Raw genomic sequence first — 15,714 nt, forward strand, 5'->3', positions numbered from 1 at the left:
TGTACCATCCACCTTTGGCATACTCAGAAAAAACAAGTCTAGAGTGAGAGACTAGGCTGATATCTGCTGTTTCCAGCAACTCTTCTCATGAGACTTTTGTGGGTGAGCTGAAAGTTTGTTTGGAGAATCCAAAGGATGAGACAGAGGGTGTGAATTGGAAACAGAGGTGACAGAGAGACAGAGGAAAATGAATTGATATTAGTAGATTTGTATTAATGTAACAGTTTTATAGAGAACTGTGTATTTTTGTAATATTTTGTTTAGGTTGTCTGTTGTTGCTTCAGTTTTTTTGTACATGACTTAGGGATATTTTATTTATATTAAGTGGTATAGAGGTTAAATAATCAAAATCACCCTGGACCTTTTAAGTACAGACACCAGGGACTGAACCTGGAAAATTCTGCTTTCTAAGCACACGCTCCACCACTGACTAGGGATGGAGGAGACGTTCAAGTTGGTTCTCATTGGAAGATGAACTTGCCAAATTCACACCAGATGTAACCTGAAATATAGCCATCCTTCAAAATCTGCATTTCTCTGAATTTTGCAATGCAAGACTCCAGACAATTAATGTGTAGAAAAATGCACCTGCTAGGGTAACATGTGCATAAGTAGGCATTTATCAGCGACAGGAACAATTAATGTTAGGGGAACTAATTCTCTGAAAATCTGTGCATTGGGCAGAATTGCATGCAAAAATGTGTATATTTGGAGAAAATGGCACCATAAAAGGCTGATGAATTTTCATGAAGACAACAACAACAACATGTAAACACACATGTGAGGAACTGAAGAGTGAAAAATGAGAAATCGCAATTGAGGGAGTTGTCCATTTTTTCCATGAGACCTCTTTCAATAATGTTCTGAGAAAGCCCTTTCCGATCATGAAGAGGAGAGGGTGTTGTGGGCAGGACACTCCCACATTCGCGGGGGCTTCCCTCGCCCCCTGCGAGAGTTGGGGGAATCCCTGGGCGTGCCTGCAACCCAGCCCGCCAATCGGCGGGCGAGGGGAGGCGCGGCCTGGGCTACTTAAGGCCAGGCATGCCCAGGGACCGCCCTCTTTTCCCCTCGCCCAACAGCTGAGCGGTTTTGCTCTTCCCGGCAGCTGAGAGGAGCTTTTCTCTACAGCTGAGGAGTTTTCCAAGGTTACCTATCAGTGAAGAACTGCAGTTTGGATATCCCCTGCTCTGGGATTTTTTCCTGGATAGGAAAAGGAGGGGGGAAGGGAGCGCCATCACCTTCCCCCAACGAGAAGGGGTAGTCCGGTAGAGGACTCCAAGGGGGGCGTGGCCTTGTCCGAAGCCTGGAGAGGTAGGGCCTCCGGCACGCCCCCGAGCGGTGACACCCGTGGGATCCTAGTTGGCGTACTTCAACAGGACTCCTGAGGTGTGTTCAACCCTTCCCGGTCACCATGCCAGGTAGTCGATAGAAGCCAATGCCTAAGGCCAATACCTTCAATTCCGTAATCAATAAAGTTGTGGCCTTTCACGCCCATTAACCTTAAAGCAACGTGTCTGTGTCTTCATTTCAACTGGGGGAGGAAACTTGCCACACAAAGCCCTTTCCGATCATGAAGAGGAGAGGGTGTTGTGGGCAGGACACTCCCACATTCGCGGGGGCTTCCCTCGCCCCCCGCGAGAGTTGGGGAAATCCCTGGGCGTGCCTGCAACCCAGCCCGCCAATCGGCGGGCGAGGGGAGGCGCGGCCTGGGCTACTTAAGGCCAGGCACGCCCAGGGACCGCCCTCTTTTCCCCTCGCCCAGCAGCTGAGCGGTTTTCCCATCCCACCCACCCTTAGGTTTAGCTAGAATTGGCCTTGCTATGGACTTCGGTTGGTCGCCGCAAGGGGCCTGGTAGGAATTTTTCCAAATTGGCGCACTTCCTGCCAGTTGGTTTTTTCGCCTACCTCGTAGCAATCGTCACAACTTTCACGGTGTTGGCGGTTAGGCATTGGCATGGGGCAAATTATAGGAAAAGGAGGGGGGAAGGGAGCGCCATCACCTTCCCCCAACGAGAAGGGGTAGTCCGGTAGAGGACTCCAAGGGGGGGCGTGGCCTTGTCCGAAGCCTGGAGAGGTAGGGCCTCCGGCACGCCCCCGAGCGGTGACACCCGTGGGATCCTAGTTGGCGTACTTCAACAGGACTCCTGCGGTGTGTTCAACCCTTCCCGGTCACCATGCCGGGTAGTCGATAGAAGCCAATGCCTAAGGCCAATACCTTCAATTCCGTAATCAATAAAGTTGTGGCCTTTCACGCCCAATAACCTTAAAGCAACATGTCTGTGTCTTAATTTCAACTGGGGGAAGAAACTTGCCACACAACTTGAATGGAATGGTTAGGGCTTGACGATGCAGGCAGCAACTACTTGCAGACTCCTTCAGTGGCATAATGAGGGTCAGGCAGGGCAGGAGGAGCTGGCAGGGATCTAAGGATTATCAGAAACAGGAGTAAGGTTGGTGTGGTGCAAAAAGAAAAAGAAAAATGTCTGGAAACAGAATGAATTATGGGCCAGAGAGAAATGTAACTTTTTATTCTATGTGTTGGAAACAAAGATCATATAACTTGCTCTCGGCTATGTCATTTGAGAATCATCAGATCTTCTCTCACTTGAATGATAAATGTCAGGTTCCCAGGAACAACACCCCATCACACATTCTCTTTCACTCTAGCTACAGCTGGAAGAAAATGACTGGGAAAGATCTGAAGCTGCTGTAAAGAACAGAGACCCTGCATTAGACAAAGCAACATTTTTTTTTAAAGAAAGTGCCAGCTGTACAAGAAAAAAATGCAGTGATTCGTCTCATATGCTGTTTACTCAGAAGCAAGATTCCATACCCTCCAGTATTTCTCCGATGAAAATAGGGACATTCTTCTTCTTCTTCTTCTTCTTCTTCTTCTTCTTCTTCTTCTTCCCCCACCCATCTGACTAGGTTGCCCCTTCCATTCTGGGTTGCTTCCCAGAAACATAATAAAAACATAATAATAAAAAATTAAACATTGAAAAACTTTCTTATACAGGGCTGTCTTCAGATGTCTTCTAAAGGTTGTATCTCCTTGACTCGGGGGGGGGTGTGTGTGTGTTACATAACTCCATACTCTCCAACTTTTCTCCGATGAAAATAGGAACGTCCTAAGGAAAAGCGGGACATTCTGGGATCAAATGAAAAACTGGAACAGCTTCTATAAATCTGGGGCTGACCTTGGAAAATACAGACACTTGGAGGGTCTGAGCTTCTTTGTGTTCAATGAGGCTTACTTCTTAGTAAATGTGTTTAGATCTGTTGCAAACTTACCCTTCGATTCCTGTGCAGGCAGCAAAAAAATTAAGACCAATCTGGGTGTGATATTAACTGTGTGGCTGCAATTAATGGACACATTTTTGTTTTGTAAACAGTAGCTGAGAGGAAGTCTGACTTTGCACTAGAATTCTGGGAAGGGTAAATTTAATTATTTTTATTTATTTCTTTACTGCATTTATATCCTATCATTTTTCGCCAAGGAGCTCAAGGCGGCATATATAGTTCTCCTGCCGACTCATTGAAACCTCACAACTGTGTGAAGTAGGTTACACTGAGAAAGAAGGACTGGCCCCCCAAAATCACCTAGTGAGCTTTATGGCTGAGTGGGAATTTGAACCCTGGTCTCTCCCAGGTTTCATTCCAATGCTCTAACCACTACACTGCAAATAAATTCTAATGAGGGTTTTGGAATCCTCCCCAGTTTTGCAGTGCTTGCTGTCCCTTCCTCATTTTGTACTTAAGAGTATAAAACCTGCTGTCAGACACACACGGTTCAGTTTTTGTAGTTTTGTGTCTTCCAAGGCTCCCTTACAGGAAAGGACTATCTTCTCCCATCTTTTAATGGAATGATAGCTTTCAAATGCCGTGTTTTCTGAGCTGTTGATTAAATAAAATGGTGCTGATTGGTGCTGGGTGGCCACAGATGAACAGGGCTTAGCTGTTGCGATCTGCTCCCAAAGAAGCCATTTATCAAAGTTTTATCTGATTTCAGAGGCACTGGATTTATCAGTCACAGTTAATAAACGAAATGTCATTGGGATAAAACTGAAACTATACCTTTCTTGAGTGTTTTTACAGTGAAGAAGGAACTGTAAACAGTATTTGCAGATCTACATATGTCCTTGTGCTAGGTATTACTATGTGCAAGAAATACTAAAGCAGTGTCTACATTTAGTCCCCCCCCCCCTTTAACTCACATTTTGATTGGGGGAGGAAAAAGAAGAAATTGGACTGGATGAAAGCTGTGCCTTTCAAAAGCAGAACTTTACCACTTTTAGGAAAGAAAAGGCTTTAAAAAAATTCTCATTGTACAAACGAAACTGATGGCAAAATCCATCCTGTTTAAGGTGCACAACCTTGATTTGCTAACATATTTTCATAAATTGAAATCTGATTAACATGAAGGGGAATCAATGGCTTTCACTGCAGCAGAATAGAAATCCTATAGCTTAGAAAAGCCCCATCTGTTTGTGAGAACGCAGTGTACTTCACCCTACTTTCTTTGGGGGGTGAGAGCCCAATAAAATAAGTTGTAATGTTTCCTATTTACTAATGAAGAAAAATCCATAAAAGCAAATGGGTTGCCGTTTGGAACAATATGATGGCCACACTTTGCTTTGACTAGAGAAGTGTGAAACAGACTCATCTTTAAAGTTCTTTACCCTTTGGAACTGAGACCATAATGTCCACTTTCTCCTCTATGACCCTACCTGGTCAATAAGAATTCTGGATCAAGCCAATGGCCCATCTAGTTCCACATCGTGTTCTTCCAATGGCCAACCAGATGCCCCAAAGGGAAACCAGCAAGGAGGATTTGAGCACAGGAGCACTCTCCCCTTCTGCAGTTTTCAGCAACTGGTACTCAGAAGAATTACCATGGAGGCAGAGCATAGTCATTATGCCTAGAAGAGATTGACAACCCTCTTCTCTGTGAATTTGTCCAATCCTCTTTTAAAGCCATCCAAGTTGGTGGTCATCACTCCCTCCTGTGGGAGCGATTTCCCTAGTTTAACTATGCACAGTGTTGATCATTGGGAAAGAATGAACGATAGCAAAAATTGCACACCAGCAGAAAAATGTACTGGACATGCATGCCAATCTTCAAGTAGAAAGATTGTTGGGGGGGGGGGTTTAAGTTTTGCCTTGATTTCCTCAGGGCAGTGGTTTTCAACCAGTGTGCCGTGGCACCCTGGGGTGCCTTGAATAATAGTCAGGGGTGCTGCAGGCACCACTGGTCCGTCTTTCCTTCCCACCCTCCTCTGATGCCCCCTCATGTCTTTGCCTCTCCAAGGTTTGCACAGCTGTTTGTTGCAGCAGTTCTGGCTACAAGTTCACTGAGCAAAGGGTGCCTCTGGGAGGTACCTCTCTTTGGGGCATGGGGGGCAGCTCAGAGACCAGGGGAAGCAGCAGTGGCTGTCCAGAGGACTCCCGAGGACTCCTGAGGAGAGGGGATAGGAGAGGAGGCAGAGGGAACACTCCACAAGGGAGGGTGTTTGGAAAAGTGTGAGAGGCTGCCAGCTCTGCAGGCAAGGGGTGACATAGCTAGGCTCCTGAGGCCTACAGGGGTACCACAGAAAGAATGTAGTCAGTTAAGGGAGCTGTGGACTCAAAAAGGTTGAAAACCTCTGCTTCAGGGCATTCTCTGCTGGACAACTCTGGGGGGGGGAGAGAAGAGAGAGCGAGAGCGAGAGAGAGTGGGGGGAGAGAGCACACATACAGGATCATTAAGTGATTACAAAGGTAAATCTTATTGTCTGGGGAAATGACTTCTGCACAGTTATGTCTTTTATTGGAGCCCAGAATGCAAAGGCATTACTCAATTTAATAAATTCCACTGTATCTTTCAGTCAGCGCGTGCTGATATAAATATCTCCGTTATGTCATATTACCACCTTTGTACGGCTAACGTTGGGTCCTGATGACTCGCGGCTGATAAATGCAAAAGCTCATTTGGTCTGTGAGAGATTGAGTGCTAACACTGTTTAGATTTCTTAATATACTTGTATTAGCATGAATAAGTAATGAGCAAGCCGGGCTTTTTTGAATATTTGATTGTATCTTTGTAATGGATTTGTGTCTTTCTCTTTGGGCTAATGTCATTGTAACTTTGTTGGTGTCATAACTCCAAACCTTGGCCATCGATCTTTATCAGCATATCTTAACTCAATTACTCCCCCATTGCCCAAATTACTGTGTCATGACGTTTCCCTTATAGAACTGTGCCACAAACAGCATTTAGGCTACAAACAGGGGCTAATTCGACATACTCACGGACATTCATTGGATCAGATCTATTGGCATGACCTTTTTGACGTAGTTTTCTTTTTTTGGTTAGGCGGGAAGAACCTTTGCTTTCAAACGGATGCTTTGAAAAACCCTTGTTTCAAAGAGTGGGCCTTGTGTGGTCTGCAAAATCAAGCTTAGCCTCTCTAAAATGGGGTAGGGGACCACAGGCCTTGGAATCAAATGTGGCCCTTCAGGACTCTCCCCAGGCCACAGCTCCTTCCTTCCCCACAGGTCACACCCCATCTCTCCAAGGTCACACCCCAACTCTCCTCACCCTGCTTTTTGTCCTCCTCAAGGGCTTTTGCCTATCTGAAATGTGCCCTTAAACTATGACAGTCCCTTGCTTCCCTGGATGGATCAAGGTTTGTGTAAGACTTTGCCATGGCTGGAACAAAACTTGCACATCAACACCAGCATTCAGATCTTAAGGTCCTCCTTGTTCTGCTTAGCAGCCTGCTGCCTATAGCTAGGTTTCTTAGCTCCTCTGTGACATCAGGACAGCCACACCAATGGCAGTCGAGGAAGCCATGATATATCTACTGGTCCGTCTAAGGCTATGGCCCACAGGTATCAAAATATTTCTGGAGAGTCCTGTCTAAATCATTAGGCAAGAATCATTTTTTTTCATCTGCAGTTTTTGTCTGGAGGTGATCTGATGCTATAAGCTGGCCCACACCATTAGCACACTCATGTGGTTCTTTGTTGGTGGGAGATACCACTTCAGATTGCAGGTGGGAGCTCAAATGGTTTGAATTGCTCCCTTGCATAAAAAAACAGAAACAAAATTGTTTACATAGAAATAAAATATAATGAAGTGGAGGATCTAGAGCAGGCTTCCTCAACCTTGGCCCTCCAGATGTTTTGAGACTACAGTTCCCATCACCCCTGACCACTGGTCCTGCTAGCTAGGGATCATGGGAGTTGTAGGCCAAAAACATCTGGAGGGCCGAGGTTGAGGAAGCCTGATCTAGAGCTAGCATTCTTCGCAACATTTTGCACAGAGGGAGTTGAAACCCAAAGTCATGCCATCCAGCAACAGATATATTATGTGAAATCTACAAACCATTCAGTTGCTGACATTGGTACACTCAACTACACTTAACCTTAAAATCTGGCCAATTTGCCGTCAGTTGAGTAATTATTATTCCACGGTATACATTGCAAGGGCAATTCTTAACAATAATGACTTTGATAATTCTCCAAATAAACTGACTCTTTTTGGGGTGCGGAAGGAAGAGAAATATGTTATAGAAATTATAAATGACACCTGGCGGTTGTTGGACCTTTGCCTGATTAGGCTGGCTACTCACAACGTTGTTCTGTCATTTCAGGTCACTTGATTGGCAGCGCAGAGTGTTCTCTCCATGCCATCTGGCAGGGGCCCAAGAGGAATTAATCACGCAGAGATGGAATAATGATGTTTCTGGCACCTGTCTAGCAGACGGACATCCATTTCATCTCCAAGTCACATCGCATTCTCAAAATGAACTGAAACATATTGCCTCACACCTAACGAGGAGCCAAGCTGGTTCAGCAGATATCTGCCATGCAAATCATCTCTCTGTAAGCTTTGAGTTTGGGTGGACATGGAGGGCGGGGGAGAAATTTTTCAGTGCCATGTCTGTTGCACAAGGTGGAGTCTAGGGTCAGATATATTCATATTTACATGTTGAAAGGATCTAGGGGTCTGAGCAGGCCACAAAATTCTCATGTCAACACTGATGCAGCAGCAAAAAAAAAGGTTAATGCAATTTTTGACTGCATCAACAAATGTCTAGGGTTCAGATCAAGGGAAGTAGTGGTATTTTATTTTATTTATTTATTTATATCACTTGATTGTAGAAAAAAAATCAAAATGGTTTTCCAAAATTATCACTCATTTCTGCCTTGGGCAGACCCTACCTGAAGTCCTGTGTCCTATTCTGGGCACTACAGTTTAAAAAACACATTGGCAAGTTGGAACGTGTGCAGGAGAGGGCCATTAGGATGATCAAAGGGCTGGAAACCAAGCTTCATTTGTGAGGAACAGTTGAGAAAGGTGGGTGAGTTTAGCCTGGAGTTTAGCCTGAGAGGGGATAGGACAGATATTTGAAGCTTACTATCCTACCGCCTCTCAATCTTCCCTTCTCCAGACTAAATATCCCCAACTCCCTCCACTGTTCCTTCAGATAAAAGTTGTAATAAAGACATAAGAAAAGCCCACTGGATCAGGCCAAGGAAGGAGAGTCCACTACCTACTGAGGAGTGGTCCATTCCACTTCAAACAGCTCTTACCACAAAGAAGTTATTCCTGATGTTTAATTGGAATCTCCTTTCTTCTAACTTAAATGCATTGGTTTGGTTTCTACCTTCTGGCACAAGCTTGCACCATCATCCATGTGACAGCCCTTCAAGATATTTGAAGATGGCCATCATATCACCTCTCAGGTCTTCTCTTCTGCAGGCTAAATATCCTCAACTGTTCCTTCAGATGAAGTTGTAGTAAGTATATAAGAAGACCCCACTGGTTGTCATGACCCCCATGGAGACTTCTTGGCAGGTTTGGCCAGAGGAGGAGTAGGAATGCCATGAGGGCATGGAAACCAGGAGAGAGGCCCAGTGGCTTGGGACACTGTGAAGGAGCTGAGCAGGTTGTCAGGAGAAAACCCCACCTCAGCAACAGTGGACATCCCAAGGCTAAGGAGTAGGAACTGGTCTGATGACTAATGGTAGAAGTAAAAAATGAACCCTAGTCAGGAAGATGTTAGCTTGAAAACATAAGTGCTCGGCCTCAGATTTTGCTTCCACAGGTAAAGGTAAAGGTAAAGGTACCCCTGCCCGTACGGGCCAGTCTTGACAGACTCTGGGGTTGTGCGCCCATCTCACTCAAGAGGCCAGGGGCCAGCGCTGTCCGGAGACACTTCCGGGTCACGTGGCCAGCGTGACATCGCTGCTCTGGCGAGCCAGAGCCGCACACGGAAACGCCGTTTACCTTCCCGCTGGTAAGCGGTCCCTATTTATCTACTTGCACCCGGAGGTGCTTTCGAACTGCTAGGTTGGCAGGCGCTGGGACCGAGCAGCGGGAGCGCACCCCGCCGCAGGGATTCGAACCGCCGACCTTTCGATCGGCAAGTCCTAGGTGCTTGAGGCTTTAACCCACAGCGCCACCTGCGTCCCACAGGAGTGCCATGTAATTCCCTAATTTGATATGTACCACATTAAGGACACTTTGCAGAAATAGAAATCTTTCTCAAGCTTCTCTGTACAACTGTAACCCTTCTAGCTCTGGATAATCAGTTCCGTCTTTTTTGCTGGTCTCAGCACTGTGTGAGGATATTTTTGGTACGATATTTATCTTGTAAATGAAGGAATAGTGTGAAACCTTTATGCAGCATCTCTGTCCCTAAACAATAATTCCATCTAGCAAGAGTGAAAATATTAACAATGCAGATGTTTAATTTTGCCAGCCTTTTCATAGCCTTCACCCACTTTATGAAAACCCTGTTCTAAAATAAAAAATAAAAGTTTCCTTACCTATGGTAAGTTGAAGTGCAAGGACCTTCCAAATGGAACCTTTGAAATAATTTATAATCATATAGTAAGGGCACAGAAAAACTTGACATGGAGATGGCAGGGATTGAACCTGGGACCTTCGGTGTCATTGGCACGTGCTCTGCCAGTGGGCCACATCTCTTCCCCATGAACCTTGGGAGAATTGGCAAGCCTACCATGAGGCAATGGCTGCTGTGTTAAGCCATTTAAAATGGCTTCCCTCAGGGCAGCCATTTTATACTCTGTGGGAGGATTGGGGAACTGGAGTCCTCTAGCTCTGTTGCCTCTTTGCAGCTATCATCTTGTCTATTTACAAATGAGTTGTATCTGAACAACCCAGCAGATGAGGAGAGCAGCTCCTCTCAACTTTAAGTAAAGTTAGGAATGCAAATCAAAATTGTGGTAGATGATAGTTCGCTTTGTATTATGTTTGTAAGGCATATCTTTGTCTTATTCCAAAGTTTTGTTCGGAAGCCAACACAAGTGATTATTTTTGTGAGGCGTGTACAAGATCCATTATTAAATTGATTATTCAAATCCCATTTAAAACTTGAAGCCAGATGGCAATTTTCCATTCTTTGTTGCTACTGGCAACCACCAACCCCAAACTGAAAGATCTTCCATTGTATACAATGGGATTTATGTGTATTTTTTTCACATATCCCATACTTCTGAGAAAAGACTTCACCTATACAAGATAATAAACTCTTTTAAAATAACAATAATTTTGCCCTACTTCTGAATTTTTATTGCAAGGGCAGTTCCAGAATTCTCATTGATAACCACATAACCAATAATATTGTTTCCTATTTTTCATTAATAAATCTGACTGAAGAAAATTAGATGAGATAAGCAGCATGAGCATTTAAAATCTAGCTATGGGTTCTATTTTTATTTTTTTGAGTAATGACGCCAACCATATCAAACTACAGAAAGAGGCCAGTCCACATTCAGCAAAAAATTTATGCATGTCATCTCCAAAGTCCAGCTGGAATTTCCTTCGTTTTGGAGGAAAGGATATGGAGGATTGTAGCCAGAAAGCTCATGCATTTCTTGCATAAACATGAATAATTGAACTGATTCAGATAAATCAGAAAGAAACTATTTAAGACATGCCCTGTAAGGATGTGACTTTTGGGGTAGGGGAATCAGAAACCGTATTTCTTCAGAATCTCTAGTTTCAAACTTCCCCTACTGGAGAACTTTTCACTTTCCAGATGTTGGACTCCCAACTCCCATCAACGACAGCCGGTGTGACCAATAGTGGTAGCTTCCAACTGGGTGGTATGGGTGGGCGGGGCTGCATGGCTGACTGGCTTCCAAATGTTGTGCATCACAGCTAGTTACTGAGAGGGGGGAGGAGCAAAGCAGTGGGGAGTTTGGTGTGCTGGGGGCACAGTGGCAAGAGCATCAGATTGGCTCCACCACCACCCCTTCACCAAGTGGCCTGCTCTTCCCTCTTGGTAGCTTCCCTCTCCTCCTCTTGGTAGGTAGAAGGGCAGCACAGCATTGGGACTGGAGTTCTAATTGCTGCTCAGCCATTCACTGATGCTGGGCCAATCACACTACCTCATAGCATTGTTATGAAGATGATATTTGAAGGGAGTATCTTGTAAGCTGCTTTGAGGTTGTTGGAGGAAAGGTAAGATAGATGATGATAGATAGATAAAGATAGATAGATAGATAGATAGATAGATAGATAGATAGATAGATAGATGATAGATAGATAGATAGATAGATAGATAGATAGATAGATATAGATAGATGATAGATAGATAGATATAGATAGATGATAGATAGATAGATGATAAATATAGATAGATAGATGATAGATATAGATAGATAGATGATAGATAGATGATAGATAGATAGATGATAGATATAGATAGATAGATGATAGATAGATAGATAGATAGATAGATAGATAGATACATAGATGATAGATAGATAGATAGATAGATGATAGATAGATAGATAGATAGATGATAGATAGATGATAGATAGATAGATAGATGATATAGATAGATGATAGATAGATAGAGATGATAGATAGATGATAGATAGATAGATAGATGATAGATAGATATTCCTACCTACCTATTCATCCATCCATAGGAGCCAAATTCTAGGGGTTGATGGGTCTTTGCCCTTCCTAATAAAATATTTGATGGGCCGGCCCCTCCTAAAGTTGATGGATGTTGCCATTCAAATGGTGTACGTGTGCCACAGCATGTGATGTGGGCAGGGTTTACCTGCCCGCCTTAATATTTTATTCAAGTTGGCACCCCTGTATATATCATCTAGCTCATTATCAAGTCAGTGGTGTAGTGGTTAGAGTGTCAAACCAGGATCTTGGAGACTAGGCTTCAAATCCCCACTCAGCCATGGAACTCAATGGGTGACCCTGGAAGCCAGCCAGTCTCTCCCAGCCTCACCAACTACCTCACCTTCTCACCTTAATGACAGGCTCTCTATTTGCAAATATTTGTGTTTGTATGTCTCTCTGTGTGTGCGTGCGCTTAAGGATGAGAGATTGTCAGAATTGAGAGACTGTTTATGTTCTGGCAATTGATATGAACCTTATGATTAGCCTGTACATGTTGGAAATAGCAAGAATATGCTACAGGGCACCGTGCACTTCTAACCAAACATTGCAAAAACGCATTAATCAGTATTTCATAGTTCATTACAATCTGACTAATTTTGAAATTCTTCATGTAAATTGATTGCATGTCTGCCGCATTCAGATAAATGAGCTTTTGTTTTAAGCAACCTTTGCTGAGGAGGCCATATTTCTCCATGACTGAGGTGTTCACTCTGTTTGAGTGTCACTCCTGACACAGTTGCCAATTGCTAGATCCCTGTTTGCTGTCTGTCTTCCGAAATCCTTTCCTGGCTAGCATGAGTGCAATGGGAGCAGGGTGGCAGTGGAGGAAGCATGTGCACGAGAGAGTTAGCAAACATTACTCTTCAAGGAACACCCTGTTCTTGCAAACAGGCATCAAGGGGAAGGCGGAGCAGGGAAAAGAAGCAGTCATCCCCGCATCCCTTGTCAAATTCTTTAGGCAGCTGGGGCAGATGGAGTCTAGAGAGAGACGAAATATGGGGGCGAAATTTGATCGGTTATCATCATCACCATAATTTATCCATATGCCTCCTTTCCAAGGCTGCTTACAACATGAAGAGATTTACATAATTATGAAAATACAGCAAAAAAGAGTCATGAGCAATAAATGAAAACATCTCCATAAGCACACAGTAAAATTAAATGATCCCCACATAAGTCATAATAAGGCCCTGTAATCAAGATACCAAAAATTAATACCAAGAACAGCAAAGAAATCAAGCCTTTCCAACACTAAATCTTGACTTCAAGATGATTGAGGTTCTGGAAACCAAGCCTTATGAGGAACAGTTGCTCCATGTGATAGTCCTTTAGATATCTGAAGGTGGCTATCACATCTCTCGGTTTCCTGTTCTCCAGGCTAAACATACGCAACTCCCTCCATCGTTACTCATAAGACTTGGTTTCCAGAACTTCAACCATCCTGGTCACTCTCCTCTGTACACGCTCCAGCTTGTTAATATCCTTCTTAAAGTATGGTGTCCAGAACTGGACACATTACAACTAATTAATTACTTCATTATTTTGCATGACATTTCAGTTGGCTCTCCTCCTGTAGGAGGAAGCACTGCACACACAGAAAGGGTACCATATAGTTTTACTGTGCCTAGGAGTTTGGTTCAGGATCTTACTATGGGGCATTCTCCTTGGGTTTAACCCAGACAGTGAGAAAACTGAGCTTTTAGTGTCATCAACCCAGTCCTGTAGAACACCCTGCAAATAGAAAATCAGTTGGCACCTTTTAAATGCCTACTGAAAACTTTCCTATTGTACCAGGCTTATGCAGGACATTAATAGTACATCTCCCACAATGGTCTACTGGTGTGCGTGTGTGTTTCCTTTTAACTTGTTTTTAATTTTTTATATTATTTTACTGTATGGTTTTATGATTTTACATTGTAGACTGCTGTGATATATTTTTATACTACAGCGGTATATAAATAGGTTTTAATAAATAAATAAATAAACTGAAATCCACACAGTGCAATTAGAAGCAACTGGAACTGCTCAAATCATTAGCACTAAACATATGCATTAAGGGGAAGAAAAAAACCCCACAACCGCCTAAGGAAGACAAGCCACCAATCTCTCCCTTTTGACAATTGTTCGCCTTGCCTCAGCATTCATCGGAGAAGTTGATATCTTCTAAAATACTGATACATCAAAGCTTGCCAATAGCTACTCTGTCAGCATTCCGCATTTCACTTATTTGGCTGTCTATATCAAGTTTTAACACTGTGTGTTGGGTGCCAAGAACATCTATCTAATGATAAATTGCTATGACAGTGAGAAATATGCTTTCTGGGTGATGTGTAAATTATTGATGGGGCCCGGCTGCCAAAATTTTGGCGGCAAAACCTCCTACTTAGCTCACTTGGGGCTTTAGAGGATTATTATTTTTTTTAAAAAGGATGGTCTTTCTTTTTAAAACAGCTATGATAATAATAACAAATGAATGTGCTTGAAAAAGGCTGAAAGTGCCCTCTTCTCACAGGTTGCGCAAAACCCCTCAAATCCACGAGCCCCATTTCAAGTCTAGTGTGATGTCATCTGACTGAGGTCTGAAGTCTTGGCAGCTGAGCTCTAACCCAGCCTATCTTTTCCTTCCTCCCCAGAAATATTTTCTTCAGGGATGGGCCAGACCTCTGCCTGTCACCTTGAAGAACTGCTACCAGTCAGAGTGGAGAATACTGAAGGAGATGGACAAATAGGATGATCCGGTATATCTTTTACATGTTTTTAGCTTTTTGTATTTTATTTGTGCTGTTTTAATTTGTTTAAGCTGCCTGAGTCCCAATCTGGGAAGAAGACTAATAATAATAATAATAATAATAATAATAATAATAATAATAATAGTAATAATAATAATGTGAGAGAAAATAATTTAGAAAAAGGGGCACTGCAGTGAGAATTTTCCCAAAGATAAATTTTCCTGAAGGGAGAATGAATTTTGGGATGAACCTGTGCAAAATTAGCACAGGCTGTGAAGCAAGAAGAAGCAGAAGAAGAGTTTGGATTTGATATCCCGCCTTTCACTCCCCTTCAGGAGTCTCAAAGCGGCTAACAACCTCCTTTCCCTTCCTCCCCCACAACAAACACTCTGTGAGGTGAGTGGGGCTGAGAGACTTCACAGAAGTGTGACTGGCCCAAGGTCACCCAGCAGCTGCATGTGGAGGAGCGGAGACACGAACCCGGTTCCCCAGATTATGTGACTGCCGCTCTTAACCACTACACCACACTGGCTCCAAGCAACTGATACACCCATCTCTAATTGTTCTATTAAAGCAACAGTCTAATTTCCAGTCAAGCCAATGTTCAGCTATACAAAATAGCCACTTGCATATCTATCCATTCATTGTGCACACAGATCTCTGTTCAAATATTAATCATCAGGTTAGGAAAAATAACGTGTGAAACAGCACAGAAATTGAAATTTAATACACCGGAGCCCATTTCCCCCCCTAATAAAAACTGAGATATTATTGACTTTGTTGGAGGCTAAAAGTTGTTTGTCACTTCCTGCTCTTCATTAACAGGACTTAACTTTGCCTTTAACTGTGAAACTATTTAGTGATTTCCTTAATTGCCTCCTACAAGGTGTGGCCATCAGAAGCTGGATGACAATCCAAATACATTATATCTGCCAGTTCTCTTTGAAAAGTGGATAATGCTATTTCTTTGTCTTTGTGGTCAAACTGCCATTCTCAAAACCTGACTCTCTGAATAGGGTAACAGTTGTTTCACATTTAAATATA

At 43.4% G+C, this 15,714-nt stretch overlaps 1 long non-coding RNA gene across 2 annotated transcripts in view; it reads left to right on the forward strand.

Annotated features, from left to right (window-relative positions):
* Positions 1-3,348: 3,348 nt before the first annotated feature.
* The window catches only part of LOC310849835, a 34,558-nt gene continuing 22,192 nt past the window's right edge, over positions 3,349-15,714 (forward strand). For both annotated transcript variants that reach the window (XR_014567116.1, XR_014567117.1), the window contains exons 1-3: positions 3,349-3,435; positions 7,635-7,866; positions 14,575-14,679. This is a non-coding gene — a long non-coding RNA (uncharacterized lncRNA). The remainder of the gene's footprint in view (positions 3,436-7,634; positions 7,867-14,574; positions 14,680-15,714) is intronic.

Source organism: Podarcis gaigeae, assembly GCF_964106915.1.
Source record: "Podarcis gaigeae genome assembly, chromosome: 8".
Lineage (NCBI taxonomy): Eukaryota > Metazoa > Chordata > Lepidosauria > Squamata > Lacertidae > Podarcis > Podarcis gaigeae.